Source organism: Lissotriton helveticus, chromosome 2_1 (assembly GCF_964261635.1).
Source record: "Lissotriton helveticus chromosome 2_1, aLisHel1.1, whole genome shotgun sequence".
Taxonomy (NCBI): Eukaryota; Metazoa; Chordata; class Amphibia; order Caudata; family Salamandridae; genus Lissotriton; species Lissotriton helveticus.
The window spans coordinates 1,995,375,330-1,995,390,681 of NC_136059.1; positions in this window are offsets into that span (position 1 = coordinate 1,995,375,330).

The following is a 15,352-nucleotide window of genomic DNA, read 5'->3' on the forward strand; positions in this document are numbered from 1 at the left end:
TTTGGAGTCATCCCTGCTTTCTTTCATTCTATTTTTTCCACTCTGCTTCGTGGATTCCCATTTTTACTTGCATTACCAGCGGACGCTCTTGTGCTTTTTTACATTTTTAAATATGGATGTCCCTCCTGTGCAAGCTCCCGCCCTGCAGCTGCTGACACTGTTCCGCAATCGCATGCTAGAATATCATGGCACAATGCCGTTGGCGATATTAAGCACGGCATATGGATTATCTTTTCGATTCTCCTACTTCACCTGTGTCCAGCCTGTATTTCACTGCCTGACCTGTGATTTCGATTGGGCCATTGATTTGTGTCTCTGCGGACCGGTTTCTCCTAACGTCGACTTTAATCAGCTGATGACTCCTATCATTACTCACAAGTTGGTTTGTCCTGGCGAAAGGATTATGGCTGTGGCATTGATGCATGGACTAATTGGTCCCTGGAATTTACTGGCGGCAACACAGTCTTTCTTGGAACAGAGCTTTCTTGAAAACCCACCGAGCTGTCCTCTGATGTTGATAGAGGATCCGGTCCTGGGAGAGCACGTATGTTCTTTTCCGCTTTTAAATTGGATGGCTGAACTCTTTTCGGATGAAGACGGTGACTTCCTATTGGAGGCTGTTGCAGCTTATTTTGCATACACAGTTATGTCATAGACCTTTTTCATGTTTGATATGCTGAGTACTAGCATTTCATTGACAATTCATTGACTTATTTGTCAAGTTTTTATTATTTAGCTTGCCTATTGGCTTAAGACTCGATAAAGTACTTGGCTGTTTTATTTTTCTTTAGCATTAAATTTTCCTAGTTTTTAATGTTTTACCTTGCGGACCGTCCACATATAAACTTGCAATCTGCTCTCATGAGATGGCACTTCTATTATCTTATTCAGTTCGTTTCCGGATCATGGGGAGGTGTCATCTAGGTCCTGGATATCTTTACACCGTGTTAAGTTAGCATGGACTCATTACCGGTTTAAACGCCATTTTTTCCTTTTTTGCAACTTCTGCACACGACACTTAGTTGTTGCTTTAGCTTTCAACCTAATAGTTCATCGTGATTTACATGACAATAATATGTTATTGCTCTACTATCTGCTTTACTTGTTAAACTATATCTGTACAGCGAGTGCTGAAGTTTCAAGAACAACACGATACAGAATTGTTATGAGGTCTGATCTCCACGACTTCATACTCATAACATAAGTGCAGCTTCTGCCAATTCTGGGCATGAGGCGGGTTTTATATTGCTTTGCCGAACACACATACACAACACTTGATGCGGTTCACATGAAGAGAGAGCTGGTGTATGCTGATGTGATTCCTTCAAATCTAAGACACTAAAGTATCGGCACGCCCTAAACCAACACAAAGAGACCTTCTTAGCAAATAATATATTATGTGTATTAGGGAGGGTGAGATATAAGCAGCCGCGGGCCGTGGAGGGAGTTACGGTGGGGCAGGGAGGCGGGGAGGGGGAGGGGCAGGGTGGAGCCCTCTCCACCCTGCCCCTCCCCCTCCCCGCCTCCCTGCCCCACCGTAACTCCCTCCACGGCCCGCGGCTGCTTATAAGTGTTGCTAACTCTTATTCATTTACAGCATGTTAACATACTGTCACCATTCGCTTTTTATGTACTACTAACTATGCTGGTAATTTTGCTACTGATAATATGTGTACTTGTATAATCTAAGATACTACGCCTGAGAAGACGGCATTAGTAAATAAACATTTCAAATACACATGTGTTCTTCTTAACTCCATGTTCTGGTTTCTAAGAAATATATAACGACCGACTGTTCATGAGTTCCACGTATCCTGAGGTACTATAAGTTCATATTCTGGATTGTCTAAACATTGAGAGTTTGTTATATCCAATGTGACACTGTACCTAGCTTGCTAAGGGGTTTTGATTACTAAGGTGAGTTTTGGGACACCCTAATTCGCCGAGGTTCCAATCCTCTGTCCACAGTTCTGTGTGAGAACAGAAACCCTGCGACAGGGGCACCCCTGAGCCTTGCTGGAGCTTCATCACACTTGCGATACAACTCCAGCAATGCGCCACCTTTACGGCACAGATACGTCACGCATCTGTGCTGTTTTTGCCCCATGATGCGCCGCATTGTAAATGCAGCACACCATAGGTGACGGAACAGCGGCACAGAATGACTAACACATCCCTGGTGATGCGCCAGTCATCATAAATCTATCCCTATGCTTCTTATCTTGTTAGAGATGAACCACCATATGTATCATCAAAGTTTTTTGCATTTCCTAAATAGCGAACTTTAAGGAATAAATAGCGATTCTTTACCATTCCTAGTTTGCGATGACCTATTTGCTAATTACAAATTACCCATTCATTTCCATGCAGCAGGAGGCCCATAGGAATGAAGGTGCAATTTGCGATTAGCAATTACCTCATCGCAAATTACGAATTTTTCCGAGGGTGCAGGGGTGTCTCAAGAACACCCTGCTGCACCCCTGAAAAAGAAATTTGGGGGCATATGGCGCACATAAATTTTGAAAACATTCCTTTACCTCAAAAACGATTTTCAACTCATAATTTGAAAACACTGCACATGGGGAAATGACTTAAAATGTCCTTAAGACACATAAAAGCGTTTTTTGATTGCCTTTGCAGCATGTTTCAGTCACCTTTAACATGCCTATGTAACGCAAACATTCAAAATCTAAATTTGCCATGCACAGGTGGGAGCATATTTACAAGCAATTTGCTCCACAGACAAACTTCTTACATTGAAATGGGAAAAATAACATCAGAGACTCTCAATTACCTTATAAAGAAGCAGACACCATTATGTCCTTCTCATCAATATTAAAACCATTGCTTTTTCTCAAAAACGATTTACAAGTCATAATTTGAAAACACTCCACAGCTCCTATGCACATAAAAGCCCTGTCAGTACTAATACTTCACATTTTCTCCAATTACAATTTCTCAAAGAAACAAAATCTATTTGTAAAACACTTGAGACAAAGCAACATTTGAAAAACACAACTTTCTTCATAATTTTCTCCTTAAAGCACACTATTTTCTATCTAAATTAAAGAAATCTTTTCTCACCTTAGCAAATACTTTGAGTTTCAAAACAGTCTCAGAAACACACCAATTTGTCTTCAGCAGAGCAAAAGGTATGAACTCCAGAGTCTGCAGCTATCAAAAGCACAGAAATGCTGTAATTCCTCACACATATCTCTCATGTCACCCAATCAAAACTCTTCCCTCACTTTTTTTCAAAGCAAAACCCTTCCCCCCCTCTGCCCCCTCTCTGCTTTTTCTGCATAGCAACCACCTCTTGCAAGACCTCTGGTGTTTCCAAGTTCACACAACAATGTTGCAATTGAACTCTGAACTCTCAGTGCACCTGCATATCCAGAGCATTCTTTCATTTAATGATTTTTTCTTCGCCACTCAAAATACATCTTTCAACGAACTCATCCATGCACACTAACTTTCTGTTTTCAGCAATCAAAATCCACCAATCACTCTTACTGCTTCATTAACACAGAAACTCCTCAGTTTTTTTCATTTTACACTCTCATTTTTTCAACTGCCATTTCATTGCCACACTTCATCTGACTGCAGGAGAACCTTCTCTCGCCATGTTTTCTGTCTGGATTGTTGGACATAGTTATATCTATTGGGCTCAAAGGTACGCTGAAAACAGGAATTTACCTAACCTCAATTTACAAGATGTGGAAATTAAGTGGTTTGGCCACAGAGGATTAAAATGTCACCAATTGATACCATTGGTGAAAACCTTTATGCATTTGCCAAAACCTGACCTGTTAATTGTGCACTGTGGAGGTAATGATTTGGGCACTTTGACTGGGGTAGGTCTGGAAATGCTTTTAAAGGACACCTTTGAGCAATTGATGGCACTTTTTCCTCAGACTGCCTTGGTATATTCAAATATATGCCAAAGACAAAAATGGAGGTGGTCGAACCAATTTTGTCCACAAATTGAGAAATCGAGGAAGCATGTAAACAAATCTGTTTCAGCTTACATGAGAGACCATGGAATGGGCTCCCTGTACAACAATAACTTGCGTTACTACATGCAAGATATCTACAGAGGAGATGGAGTTCACTTCTCAGATGAGGGCAACAGAATTTTCACTCTGAATTTAAGACTGTGCATTGGTACCTACTTATAAGTACCTAAATGTACCATAAACCCAAAAGCTCTTCTCAGAGCTACCCTACATCGGATCACTCACAATTATTATTTTACTCTAACTTTTTTCACTAATTTTCAAGAAAGTACGCTCCCCAGAACGCTTCCCGGTTCGCGAACCGGGCGCACTCCACGCAAAAAAACTAAAAAAACGGTATATTTTTTTTTTGCCCTGCGAGACCCTTTCAAAGCCTCCACATCAAACCTAGGGGGTCAGGGACGATCTACTATGCCCCCTTATGGTCATTTGCCCCTTCGCTTTGGCCTCCTCTTGTCTCTCGATCCTACCGAGAGACAAGATGGCGGCCGCTACGGACTGTTTGGAATGTTTACAGACGCCGAAGAACCAATCAGCTTCGCAAACCTCCGTAACGCGAAAAGTACGCGAAGCGGAGCGCTGTTACAGATATATATCTTTTTTTGAACGTTAATTTCTCAAAATCCACTGGAGCACATATATTGAGACCTAGCAAAGGCACATCGGGCTACCAGTCCCTACAATTTTGCCAAGTTTCGTGCAAATCCATTCAGCCGTTCGATTATTATTATTTTTTTTTTTTTTGCCCCGCTGGGCCCTTTTAAAACCTCCACATCAAACCTAGGGGGTCAGCGACAATCTACTATGCCCCCTTATGGTCATTTGCCCCTTCGCTTTGGCCTCCTCTTGTCTCTCGATCCTACCGAGAGACAAGATGGCGGCCGCTACGGACTGTTTGGAATGTTTACAGACGCCGGAGAACCAAAGCTCCGTTGCGCGAAAAGTACGCGTACTGGAGCGCTGCCCGGTCCGCTGTTACAGATATATATCTTTTTTTAAACGTTAATTTCTCAAAATCCACTGGAGCACATATATTGAGACCTACAAAAGGCACATCGGGCTACCAGTCCCTACAATTTTGCCAAGTTTCGTGCAAATCCATTCAGCCGTTCAGGCTAAAAGTGAGGCCAACCGCCCTATGGAAATTAACATGGGAAAAACGAGTTTTGGGACCCCCCTTTTTTCTCGGCCCCCCCTTGACGAACCCCCCCAAAATTTTCAGGGGCTGCTCAGAAACAAAATGTGCCATTTTCCTGAAAATTTCAGCCAATTCCGTCCACAAACGCCAAAGTTATTAGACATAGAATTTTCAAAAATCCCATAGAGAAAAAATCCTAACTATATATACCTACTGGCGACCGCCAGTAGGTAATATATATATATATATATATATATATATATATATATATATATATATATATATATATATATATATATATATATATATATATATATATATATATATATATATATATATATACACATATATATCAAACCACAAAGTTGTCCCCAACTGGCGAAGCCACAACTCTGCATGGTATTCCGTATACACAGGTAAGTAGCATCCCAGAAGTGTACACATTGATTGCCATACGCGTTTCAAGCTCTTATCAGCTCTTGTTCACTGGCGGCAAGGAGACAGAAAACGGGATGAAAGAACATACCTATATTTAAATACAAAGTCCCGCCCTAATAGGCGCAGTGGCATGCTGGTTTTTGTAGTCTTAGTATCTGCCACCATTACTCAATAGTTCATTATCCAAGTGGCCCGTGTCTGCCTCCAAGTAAAATAAACACCAGGTTGGGCATGCGTTCACTCCCAGGCTTGCAAAATATAGTCTCGCCTCTGTTGGCCACGCTGTCCCTCCATGCCTCAGAGTATCCTGCACAGAGGTCCCGCATGTATCGCGGTGGGGCTTCGCCGCGGCTGGAACTGCCGCTTAACATCAAACCACAAAGTTGTCCCCAACTGGCGAAGCCACAACTCAGCATGGTATTCCGTATACACAGTTAAGTAGCATCCCAGAAGTGTACACATTGATTGCCATACGCGTTTCAAGCTCTTATCAGCTCTTGTTCACTGGCGGCAAGGAGACAGAAAACGGGATGAAAGAACATACCTATATTTAAATACAAAGTCCCGCCCTAATAGGCGCAGTGGCATGCTGGTTTTTGTAGTCTTAGTATCTGCCACCATTACTCAATAGTTCATTATCCAAGTGGCCCGTGTCTGCCTCCAAGTAAAATAAACACCCGGTTGGGCATGCGTTCACTCCCAGGCTTGCAAAATATAGTCTCGCCTCTGTTGGCCACGCTGTCCCTCCATGCCTCACAGTATCCTGCACAGAGGTCCCGCATGTATCGCGGTGGGGCTTCGCCGCGGCTGGAACTGCCGCTTAACATCAAACCACAAAGTTGTCCCCAACTGGCGAAGCCACAACTCAGCATGGTATTCCGTATACACAGGTAAGTAGCATCCCAGAAGTGTACACATTGATTGCCATACGCGTTTCAAGCTCTTATCAGCTCTTGTTCACTGGCGGCAAGGAGACAGAAAACGGGATGAAAGAACATACCTATATTTAAATACAAAGTCCCGCCCTAATAGGCGCAGTGGCATGCTGGTTTTTGTAGTCTTAGTATCTGCCACCATTACTCAATAGTTCATTATCCAAGTGGCCCGTGTCTGCCTCAAAGTAAAATAAACACCCGGTTGGGCATGCGTTCACTCCCAGGCTTGCAAAATATAGTCTCGCCTCTGTTGGCCACGCTGTCCCTCCATGCCTCACAGTATCCTGCACAGAGATCCCGCATGTATCGCGGTGGGGCTTCGCCGCGGCTGGAACTGCCGCTTAACATCAAATCACAAAGTTGTCCCCAACTGGCGAAGCCACAACTCAGCATGGTATTCCGTATACACAGGTAAGTAGCATCCCAGAAGGGTACACATTGATTGCCATACACGTTTCAAGCTCTTATCAGCTCTTGTTCACTGGCGGCAAGGAGACAGAAAACGGGATGAAAGAACATACCTATATTTAAATACAAAGTCCCGCCCTAATAGGCGCAGTGGCATGCTGGTTTTTGTAGTCTTAGTATCTGCCACCATTACTCAATAGTTCATTATCCAAGTGGCCCGTGTCTGCCTCCAAGTAAAATAAACACCCGGTTGGGCATGCGTTCACTCCCAGGCTTGCAAAATATAGTCTCGCCTCTGTTGGCCACGCTGTCCCTCCATGCCTCACAGTATCCTGCACATATATATATATATATATACCTAATTTAAATATTACAATGAATATATAAATATAGTGTTAATACATATATAAATAAAAAAAATATGTATTTAAAAAATATATTAACATTATTTAAACAATTGGAAAATACATTAATACTATTAACAATACCTAACATACTCAAATTAGGAAACCTACTAACAAAATATATATGACAAGTAATAAATATTATTATTATAAAAATACATTTCAAAGTACATTACTTAAAATATTAGAAACAGAAAAATAGAAAATATTTTTAAAATATTAATTTAAAATAAAGAATAGTAGTAAAAATAAGTAATGCAACACAAAATTAAATACAAGCAGGAAAAGTGTTAGACTTTGGAGGGAATACATTTAATATTCCCATCCTAGCATAGTCAAAACCAGGGAAAGTGTTGGACCTTGGATAGTTTAGATTTACTTTCCTACCCCAATCTACGGAACAGTAGAGAAAGTGTTGGACTTTGAAAGGGTTATACTTACTATTTGCATTCCAACATAAGCAAAATCAGGTAGACTTTAGAATGGTCATATTTACTAGCCCACTCCAGCACGGGTTACATACACTATTCAAACTCCCAATCATTTTTAAAAAAATATTTGAATAACTAACAAGATTAAATTGATAAAACACATTGAAAATAAAAAATATATACTATATAAATGGAAAAGATACAAAATTAATTTACACATCAAATAGAAAATATATTTGTATGAAATTCCCTTCCTTCCGTAATTCCCTAAACAATTACCCAGACCCAAAAAATAACAATATGATGTAAATAAAAGATTTACAGAATGAAATTGCGACTTAATTTAAACAATTTTAAATATGAATAATAAATATAAAATACCTTTTTCAAAGTTTATAATTAAATACACTTATTAATAGATTCATAAATAATAATAAAAAAAGAGTGTACATAAAAATTCTATTACGAAATTAGGTAAATAATTACCAAATATTTAGTTAACATAATAAATAATTTTGCTAAATTCAATTTGAAAGAAATCCCACCCTATTCTCAAACCAAACAACTCACTACTAAAATATAAATTCCTAATTTAACTATGCATAGATAAAATATACATTTCATATCACGAATTAACCTAAAAGAATGAATTAACAAGTAATTAAACAATTTACATAATTAATAAGAATTGCATATTTAAATTTCATTAGCAAAATAACAACTTAATTAACTTAAAAAATAATCATTTATAATATTAAAAAAAATTCACCCCATTGTCCTAGAAATAAAACAACCTGCTACTAAATTATGAATTGTTCATTAAATAAAAAAAATTTAATTACATTTAAATTACGTTAAAAGTAGAAAGCATATTTAAAACAAAAAACATTTATATTAATAAGATTAACACCTTACATCAATATACTAACAAATATACATAAAATTAATTAAAAAAACAATATTTCTTACAACTACATCAAAGTAAAAAACAATGTTAAATACAATATTCTTTAAAAAAGATATAATGGGGGAGTGGTCTGGCCACGATTAGCAAAAGCCGCCTGACTCCGGAGCTGTGAGAAGGTGGGGGCCCCGGACGGCAACACCGACATCCCAACCGATGCGGGGGCCTCGAAAATGAGCTCCTGAGGTGCCAGCCCCACAGCAGCCCAGCGTGTCGACACCCCGGACCGCAGCCTTACTGAGAGGCCTACAGCAACGCCGGCAGCCTTGACCCAAAGCTTGGGGCTGCACACTTCTGCAATACCAGCGGGTGTGGCCCTCGCCAATGCCAGAATACCAGCGTTCTGAGGGGGGTCGCGATGCTACAGTTGCCTACCCAACGGCGCTTGGACACTGCCCCTGCCCTAACACGGGGGACAGATATCCCACCCTCCCCCCACCATCTGGATCACTGTGGCGTGGTCCCACTCCTAGCTGTGCCCTGGAGCAGGCCAGGAATATCGCTGATACCTGGGCTGCGCAGCTGGAGGTGCCCGCGAAGAGGGTTGCTGCCGCTTGCAGTATTCACACCGGGGAGAAGGGGCCTCCCTAAAGATGTGTAAAGAAGCGGGCCACGCCTCGCAGTAGGAGTTGACATTGACCCGGACTGACTGGCGGTGAGTGGTCACATCAATCTTTGCTGCCTCAGACTTCCAGGGGGGCTGCAAGGCCTACACCCACATCCCCACCTCCACCCTGCATCACAGAGGCCTCTCCATGTTTTGTTTTGGTACCCCAGGGGCCGGACCAGTTGTCTGATGCTGGGCTGCATCACTAGTGGTAGTCCCAATGCTCAGAGCCCCACTCCTGGCTGAGGGGTGTGCCTGCGGATTATACCCACTAAACCTAGCCACTGGGTATCAACGACTGCTTAGCAGGTCCCACTGCTCCCACCAACTCATCTGGGCAGTGGTACCCCAGGTCAGGACCCTGACCCCTGCTGCCTTGCTCACTGGTGACACTGTCCTCAAGCTACTGTATCAAGGGGTCTCAGAAGTTACAGTGTGCCACCCCTTCCGCACCTCCTATTGCCTTGAAGGAGTGCAGAACCCCAATCGCAGCCCCTGTGCTTTTGCCTCTCTGACTCAATGAGAACTCTGACTTGAGCCCCGACAACCTCCGCTGGTCACTCCCCTGCGGATAGCCATTGGACATCCTTAAGGCCTATATCGGCCCGAGACGTGGGCTGCGGAGAAGTGTGCTTGAGGATTGCTCAGTAAAACTCAGTATTCCCATATTCTGCTAATCCGCCTTCATCCCTATTGTGGATTGGGGAGTCTACTTTTGAGCTATGAATTACATGGGCACCAGACGGGCCCCCGCAGCTATTACATTCTGGTCCCCACCTTCCAACATCACTGACTTTGGGAGAGTGACCGCAGCATCTATGTCACACCAATTTGACCCCCGAAATTCTTGGGCAGCCTGGGGATGCCTTATAGCAAATCGACAGGGAAAGCCAGCGAGTGCTCCTCTTCACGGAAGCACTTAATAAGGGCAGATTACTGAACAACACCCAGAATCCTACCCTCCCGGAGCCCAGTTCCTCTGCTCATGATATGGCTGTCACGTCAAACGCCACCTTGGAACAAATACTACTTGAAATGTCTGCAGTGGGTCGCAGACTGGCGAGCATGGAGACCACCATCTCCGCCCTGGCCACAGAGACATTACGGTATTCCATGCCCGCGTCAAGGGCTTGACCCACTGGTTCTCCACTCTAGAGAATCACCTGAGCACTGCGCAAGAGAAGGATCAGGAACTCCTGTATCTCTGCAGCAAAATTATTGACCTGGGTAACAGAAGCTGGAGGGACAACATTCGCTTCTTTGGATTCCCTGAAAATACAGAGGGACCAGATGCCAGGTCCTTCCTGAGGGATACACTCCTGGAATTCACGGGCCTGACCTTTGACCCTCCTTTGGAGATGCAGCAGGCCCACAGTATTGGCCCACCACGGTGGGGAGATGCCCCTATCCATGGCCACTTATGGCCTGCTTCATACGCCACAAACGTGTCACGAACATGCACGTCAACTCAGCCTAAACTCATAGGCAATACCAGTACGAGGGTCATGAGATCCGGATTGCAGCAGATGTCTCCAAGGAGACAAAGTAACATCACAAAGCCTTTCTTTTTCTGAGGCTCACTCTCCGACAAATGGACATTAAATATGGCCTCTTTGAACTGGCACGCTTACGACATCACCTGGGACATTGTCTCTTCAATCCTGAAGATCTCCATTGTTTCCTAGATGGTCTTACCCCACAGGACATGGACAAGCACACCTCTGCTTCCAGAGACAACCCTGTCCTGCCATCACCAACACTTCCTCCTCCCTCTAGAGAGCCCTGTTGGAACTCTGGAGGTTCCCGCAACATGGGAAGGGACCTCGACAGGGCCACCCGTTCTGCGGGACACAGAACCCAGGCTCCTCAAGCAGTCGCGGCATTAACACAGGTCCAAGACATAGACAAATCGCGGTCCCCTCTGAAGCCCAGGCACATAGAGGGGAAGGCATCCTGAACATGGCATAACCTGGCTCTGGGGCCTATCTACATCACCAAGATTGCAAAGATGAGAACCTGCAGGACATCCGGATGGCTGAGTACCAGCTTCTTTACTCATAAGTCTATTTTGTTACATGCTTTTTTATGTTTATCCACCATGTGCATATACATTGTTTATGCTTTGTTATGTACATAACACACCATGGCCTATTTGCCAATGGCTTCAACCCCCCTGATTCGATCCTTCCCACACTGGACGTTATTCTCCCTCCACCCCAGTGCTGAGCTAGTCATCCTGAGCACTAGTGCCATGACGTGCTCCACGTCATACCCAGCCCATCACCCGATGCAGCATCACCCTCTTCTGCACTGGCTCCCCCTTCCTAGCCAATTCTAGCGACCATACCTCATGCACTACCACTGGGATGGGGTACCTCTCCCCCTACATCTGCCCAGGCTCCATTCGAGGCCAGGGGCACCACCCTACCAGCCTATATGATCCCTCACCCCATCCAGCCTGGCAACAGCCTGGAACTGTCTCAGACCAACTTGAAGCTCAAGCCCTTGTCCAGCCGCCACACCTGGATGGCCCCGATCAGCCCCTACCAGACCCAACCCCTACCATACCTTACTCGCCTGGGTGAGCTCCCGCCCAACACCATGGCCCCACAACCCCATCCCATACCCCTCTTCCCCCCTCCCTACCTTGTAATATTTCTTACCAAATGATCAGCATTGGTACAGTTATCAAACACTCATATGGAGCCCGCAGCCTCAGGACTGCCACCTCGTATCATTACCTGCACTACTGGCTGTGCATCTCTCCTTCCACCCTTCACCGTGCAAACAGATGCTCTCTACAGGTACGCTCCTATCCCAAACAGACCCTGAGAGCCTCCCAATAACTTCCCCCACCAGTATCCATTGACAAGTCCCCAGCCTTCATCTACAGTCCCGTCCGCATGGACAGACTGGTATCACCGTTTCCCAAACAGACCCTCAACCCTTCTTCACATAGCCCACAAGCCTAGACCCGCAGCTAACAGCCCCACGAGTTTAGGACAGCACAGTGCGCTAGCCTTACTTCTTATCTTACCTCCATTCCTCTCCCTCCACCAATCCCCTTCCTGACCCTCTCTTTCACACCTACGTAATTACCCCTGATATCACTGAGCAACAACTATTGGCCTTCCTGCCTATGTGACTAACTCCCTCCCAGCCCACCCCAGCTACCTCCATCTCTCACTCCCTCTCTTTCCCATCAACACTCTCTCCCTCTCTCCATCCCGCTTCCACCTTTTATACCTTATTCACTACCCCTTCTCCCTCCTCTCATATCCCATTCCAATAAACACCAGTCCCCTGCCCTTGTAGCTCCCTCACTACTACACCCTCCTCCTAAGTCACATCACTCCCTTTCCACACCAACCCTAGCACATAAACCCCGAGATGCCTCACAGACACCCTAGAACACACATGATATCATACACTGCCCTCACCCCACACCCGCTGCGAGTCCTTTCATGGAATGTGAATGGCCTCACCCATTACATAAAGCAGAAAAAATGACTCACATACTTACAAACAAAAAAAGCGGATATTGCACTCCTGCAGGAGACGCAGCTCGATGCTATGGAGTCCGACAAACTCCGATGCGAATGGGTGCGTAGAGTAATCCATAGCAGCAAAGTGCCACTGCCCGCCTCTGTAGAGGGTCAGCCTCAGAAATGCAGAGTTGCTATTCTCCTATGCAGATCAGAGCCTGTCACAGTTGTAAAAACATGGTCAGGTCAAAGCGGATGATACACATTTGCCAAACTCAAAATGGGAGACATATACCTTTGCGTAGGATCGATATATGCTCCCATGGGAGCCAGGTGCTCCTTTTTCCTTCAACGAAACCGGCTACTTCTAGAGATAGGTGCATCTAGCTACATCATAGGAGGCAAATTGAACCTGACCCGTGACACTGTGTTGGACAAGACAGGATGTTTAGACAAAGGGAACAATGGTGATAGGGCCCTGTTAGGTGGCATGGCCCTAGATCATGGTCTGGTAGATTACTAGTGACTCTGCCACCCAGCCAACAAGAAATACACATTCCTATCCCCGGTGCATGAGTCCCAATCTAGGTTGCACTACTTCCTCGTGTCCCACCCTGTGGTTCCACTTGTAGGCAAAACCAATATATTGGAAAATGCCCTCTACTACCACTCCCCTGTCCTGATGACCCTAGATGTGAGCCTCGTGTCTGGGGCCGCAAGCCAGAGATACCGCTCCCCACAGGGCAAAAGATTACTGCGCACCCACCTCTCCACCTTCCTGGCGACCAACAAGTGGATTCCCATAGAACCTTGTAGGGCAGCAGCAAAACCTACCATATGTGGACTGCTCATGTAAGATGCAGTGATAGCTAACAAGCAGGCATCTCTCCAATGCACCGAACTGGAAACCCAGATTGCCTCTCTCACTCGCCTCTACTCCACTGAACCCTCGGTACCTAACCGTCGCTGTCTGGAAATAGCACGCATGGCCCTCAACAACCTCTTCACCTCCAAAGCTGAGTACACTCTCTAACGCCTAAAAAGTAGACACTATGCACAGGGGAAAAAAGCAGGACATTTATTGGTGGCACAGCTCCAGCAACGAGAAGCCGCATGGCCATCCCCACCATACAATCGGAGACAGGAGGGACCCTTACGAGACTCCAAGACATAGTTAATGAGTGCCTCATTCTACGCACGTTTATTTACGCTAGAAGCACTGGCCAATATGGAACAGATATCCACATATCTCAAGAGCATCAACCTTCCTCGCTTTATGGACAAACATGGAGAACTCCTACAAGTGGACATCAGTAAGGCTGAAATACTGGCAGCCATTATTAACCTGCCCTATCATAAGGCACCGGGTGAGGACGTCTTCCCTGCAGAATATTACAAATGGTCCGGTAAGGGTCCAATTGACTCCCTCCATGCCGCTTTACAGGAGGCCGAAAGGCCAGCCTCCTTCGGTCCCCTCCCCAACGGACGGTGATTGCTGTTCTACCCAAGCAGGGAGAGACCCGCTACTATGTGTCAGTTACCGCCCACTTCACTCCTGAATGGAGAAATTAAAATACTTGCTGGTATACTAGCTACGCGACTGAAGAAAGTAATTCTTTATCCCATACATCACAGCCAGGTTGGCTTTATCACGGGCCGTTCCTCTAGGAATTACCTCTGCATCCTAGCCCGCACATTGTGGACCACAAAACACTTGCCAGAGGATGTGGTGGCCTTCTCCCTCAATACGGACAAGGCAATCAAGCACATAGACTGGAGCTAACTCTGCACAACCATGAAATGTTTTGAGCTTGCCGATCAGTTCATCTGCAACGTCCGCATACTGTACAACTGCCCCGTGACTCAGATCAACTGCGGAGGGTTTTGTCAGAAACCTTTAAAATCCAGAGAGGCACCTGCTAGGGCTGCCCGCTCTCCCCCCTTTTATTCCTACTGGCCATGGAGCCATTGGCCTCTGTCATTCATCAATCACCGTGGGTAACAGGCATTCCTATTGAGGGCGGTATACTAATTAAATATACTTGTATGCCGACGATATACTACTCACTCTTAGGAATCTCCCACACTCACTACCGGAGCTACTAGAAATCATAGATGAATTTGCGATCTTATCAGGCTATAAGAGAAACTGGAATAAAAGCAAGGCCCTCTCATACTTCTCGGGCACCACGAAGGCAGCCATCCATGGTTACCCCTTCAAGTGGAAGTCCTCACAGCTAAAATATCTAGGGTTACTGGTCAAAAGAGGCAGTTGCGGACGGCATGACTCGCGGGTGGGGTAGCGGCTGGTCATGCAGGAAGGGTGGGGGAGTGTTAATTTAAATAAAACATTTTTTTAACTTAAAACTTGTATTCGCCTCTGGTCCCGGGTCGTGTCTCCTTCTCTCTGGAATGCTCCTCGACGGAAGCAGGAAGCACTCAGCTGGCAGCCTCCCTCTCCTCCCCTAAGCCAATCACAACACTGCAATTGCAGCATTTTGATTGGCTGGGCGCCGACCCCACAGG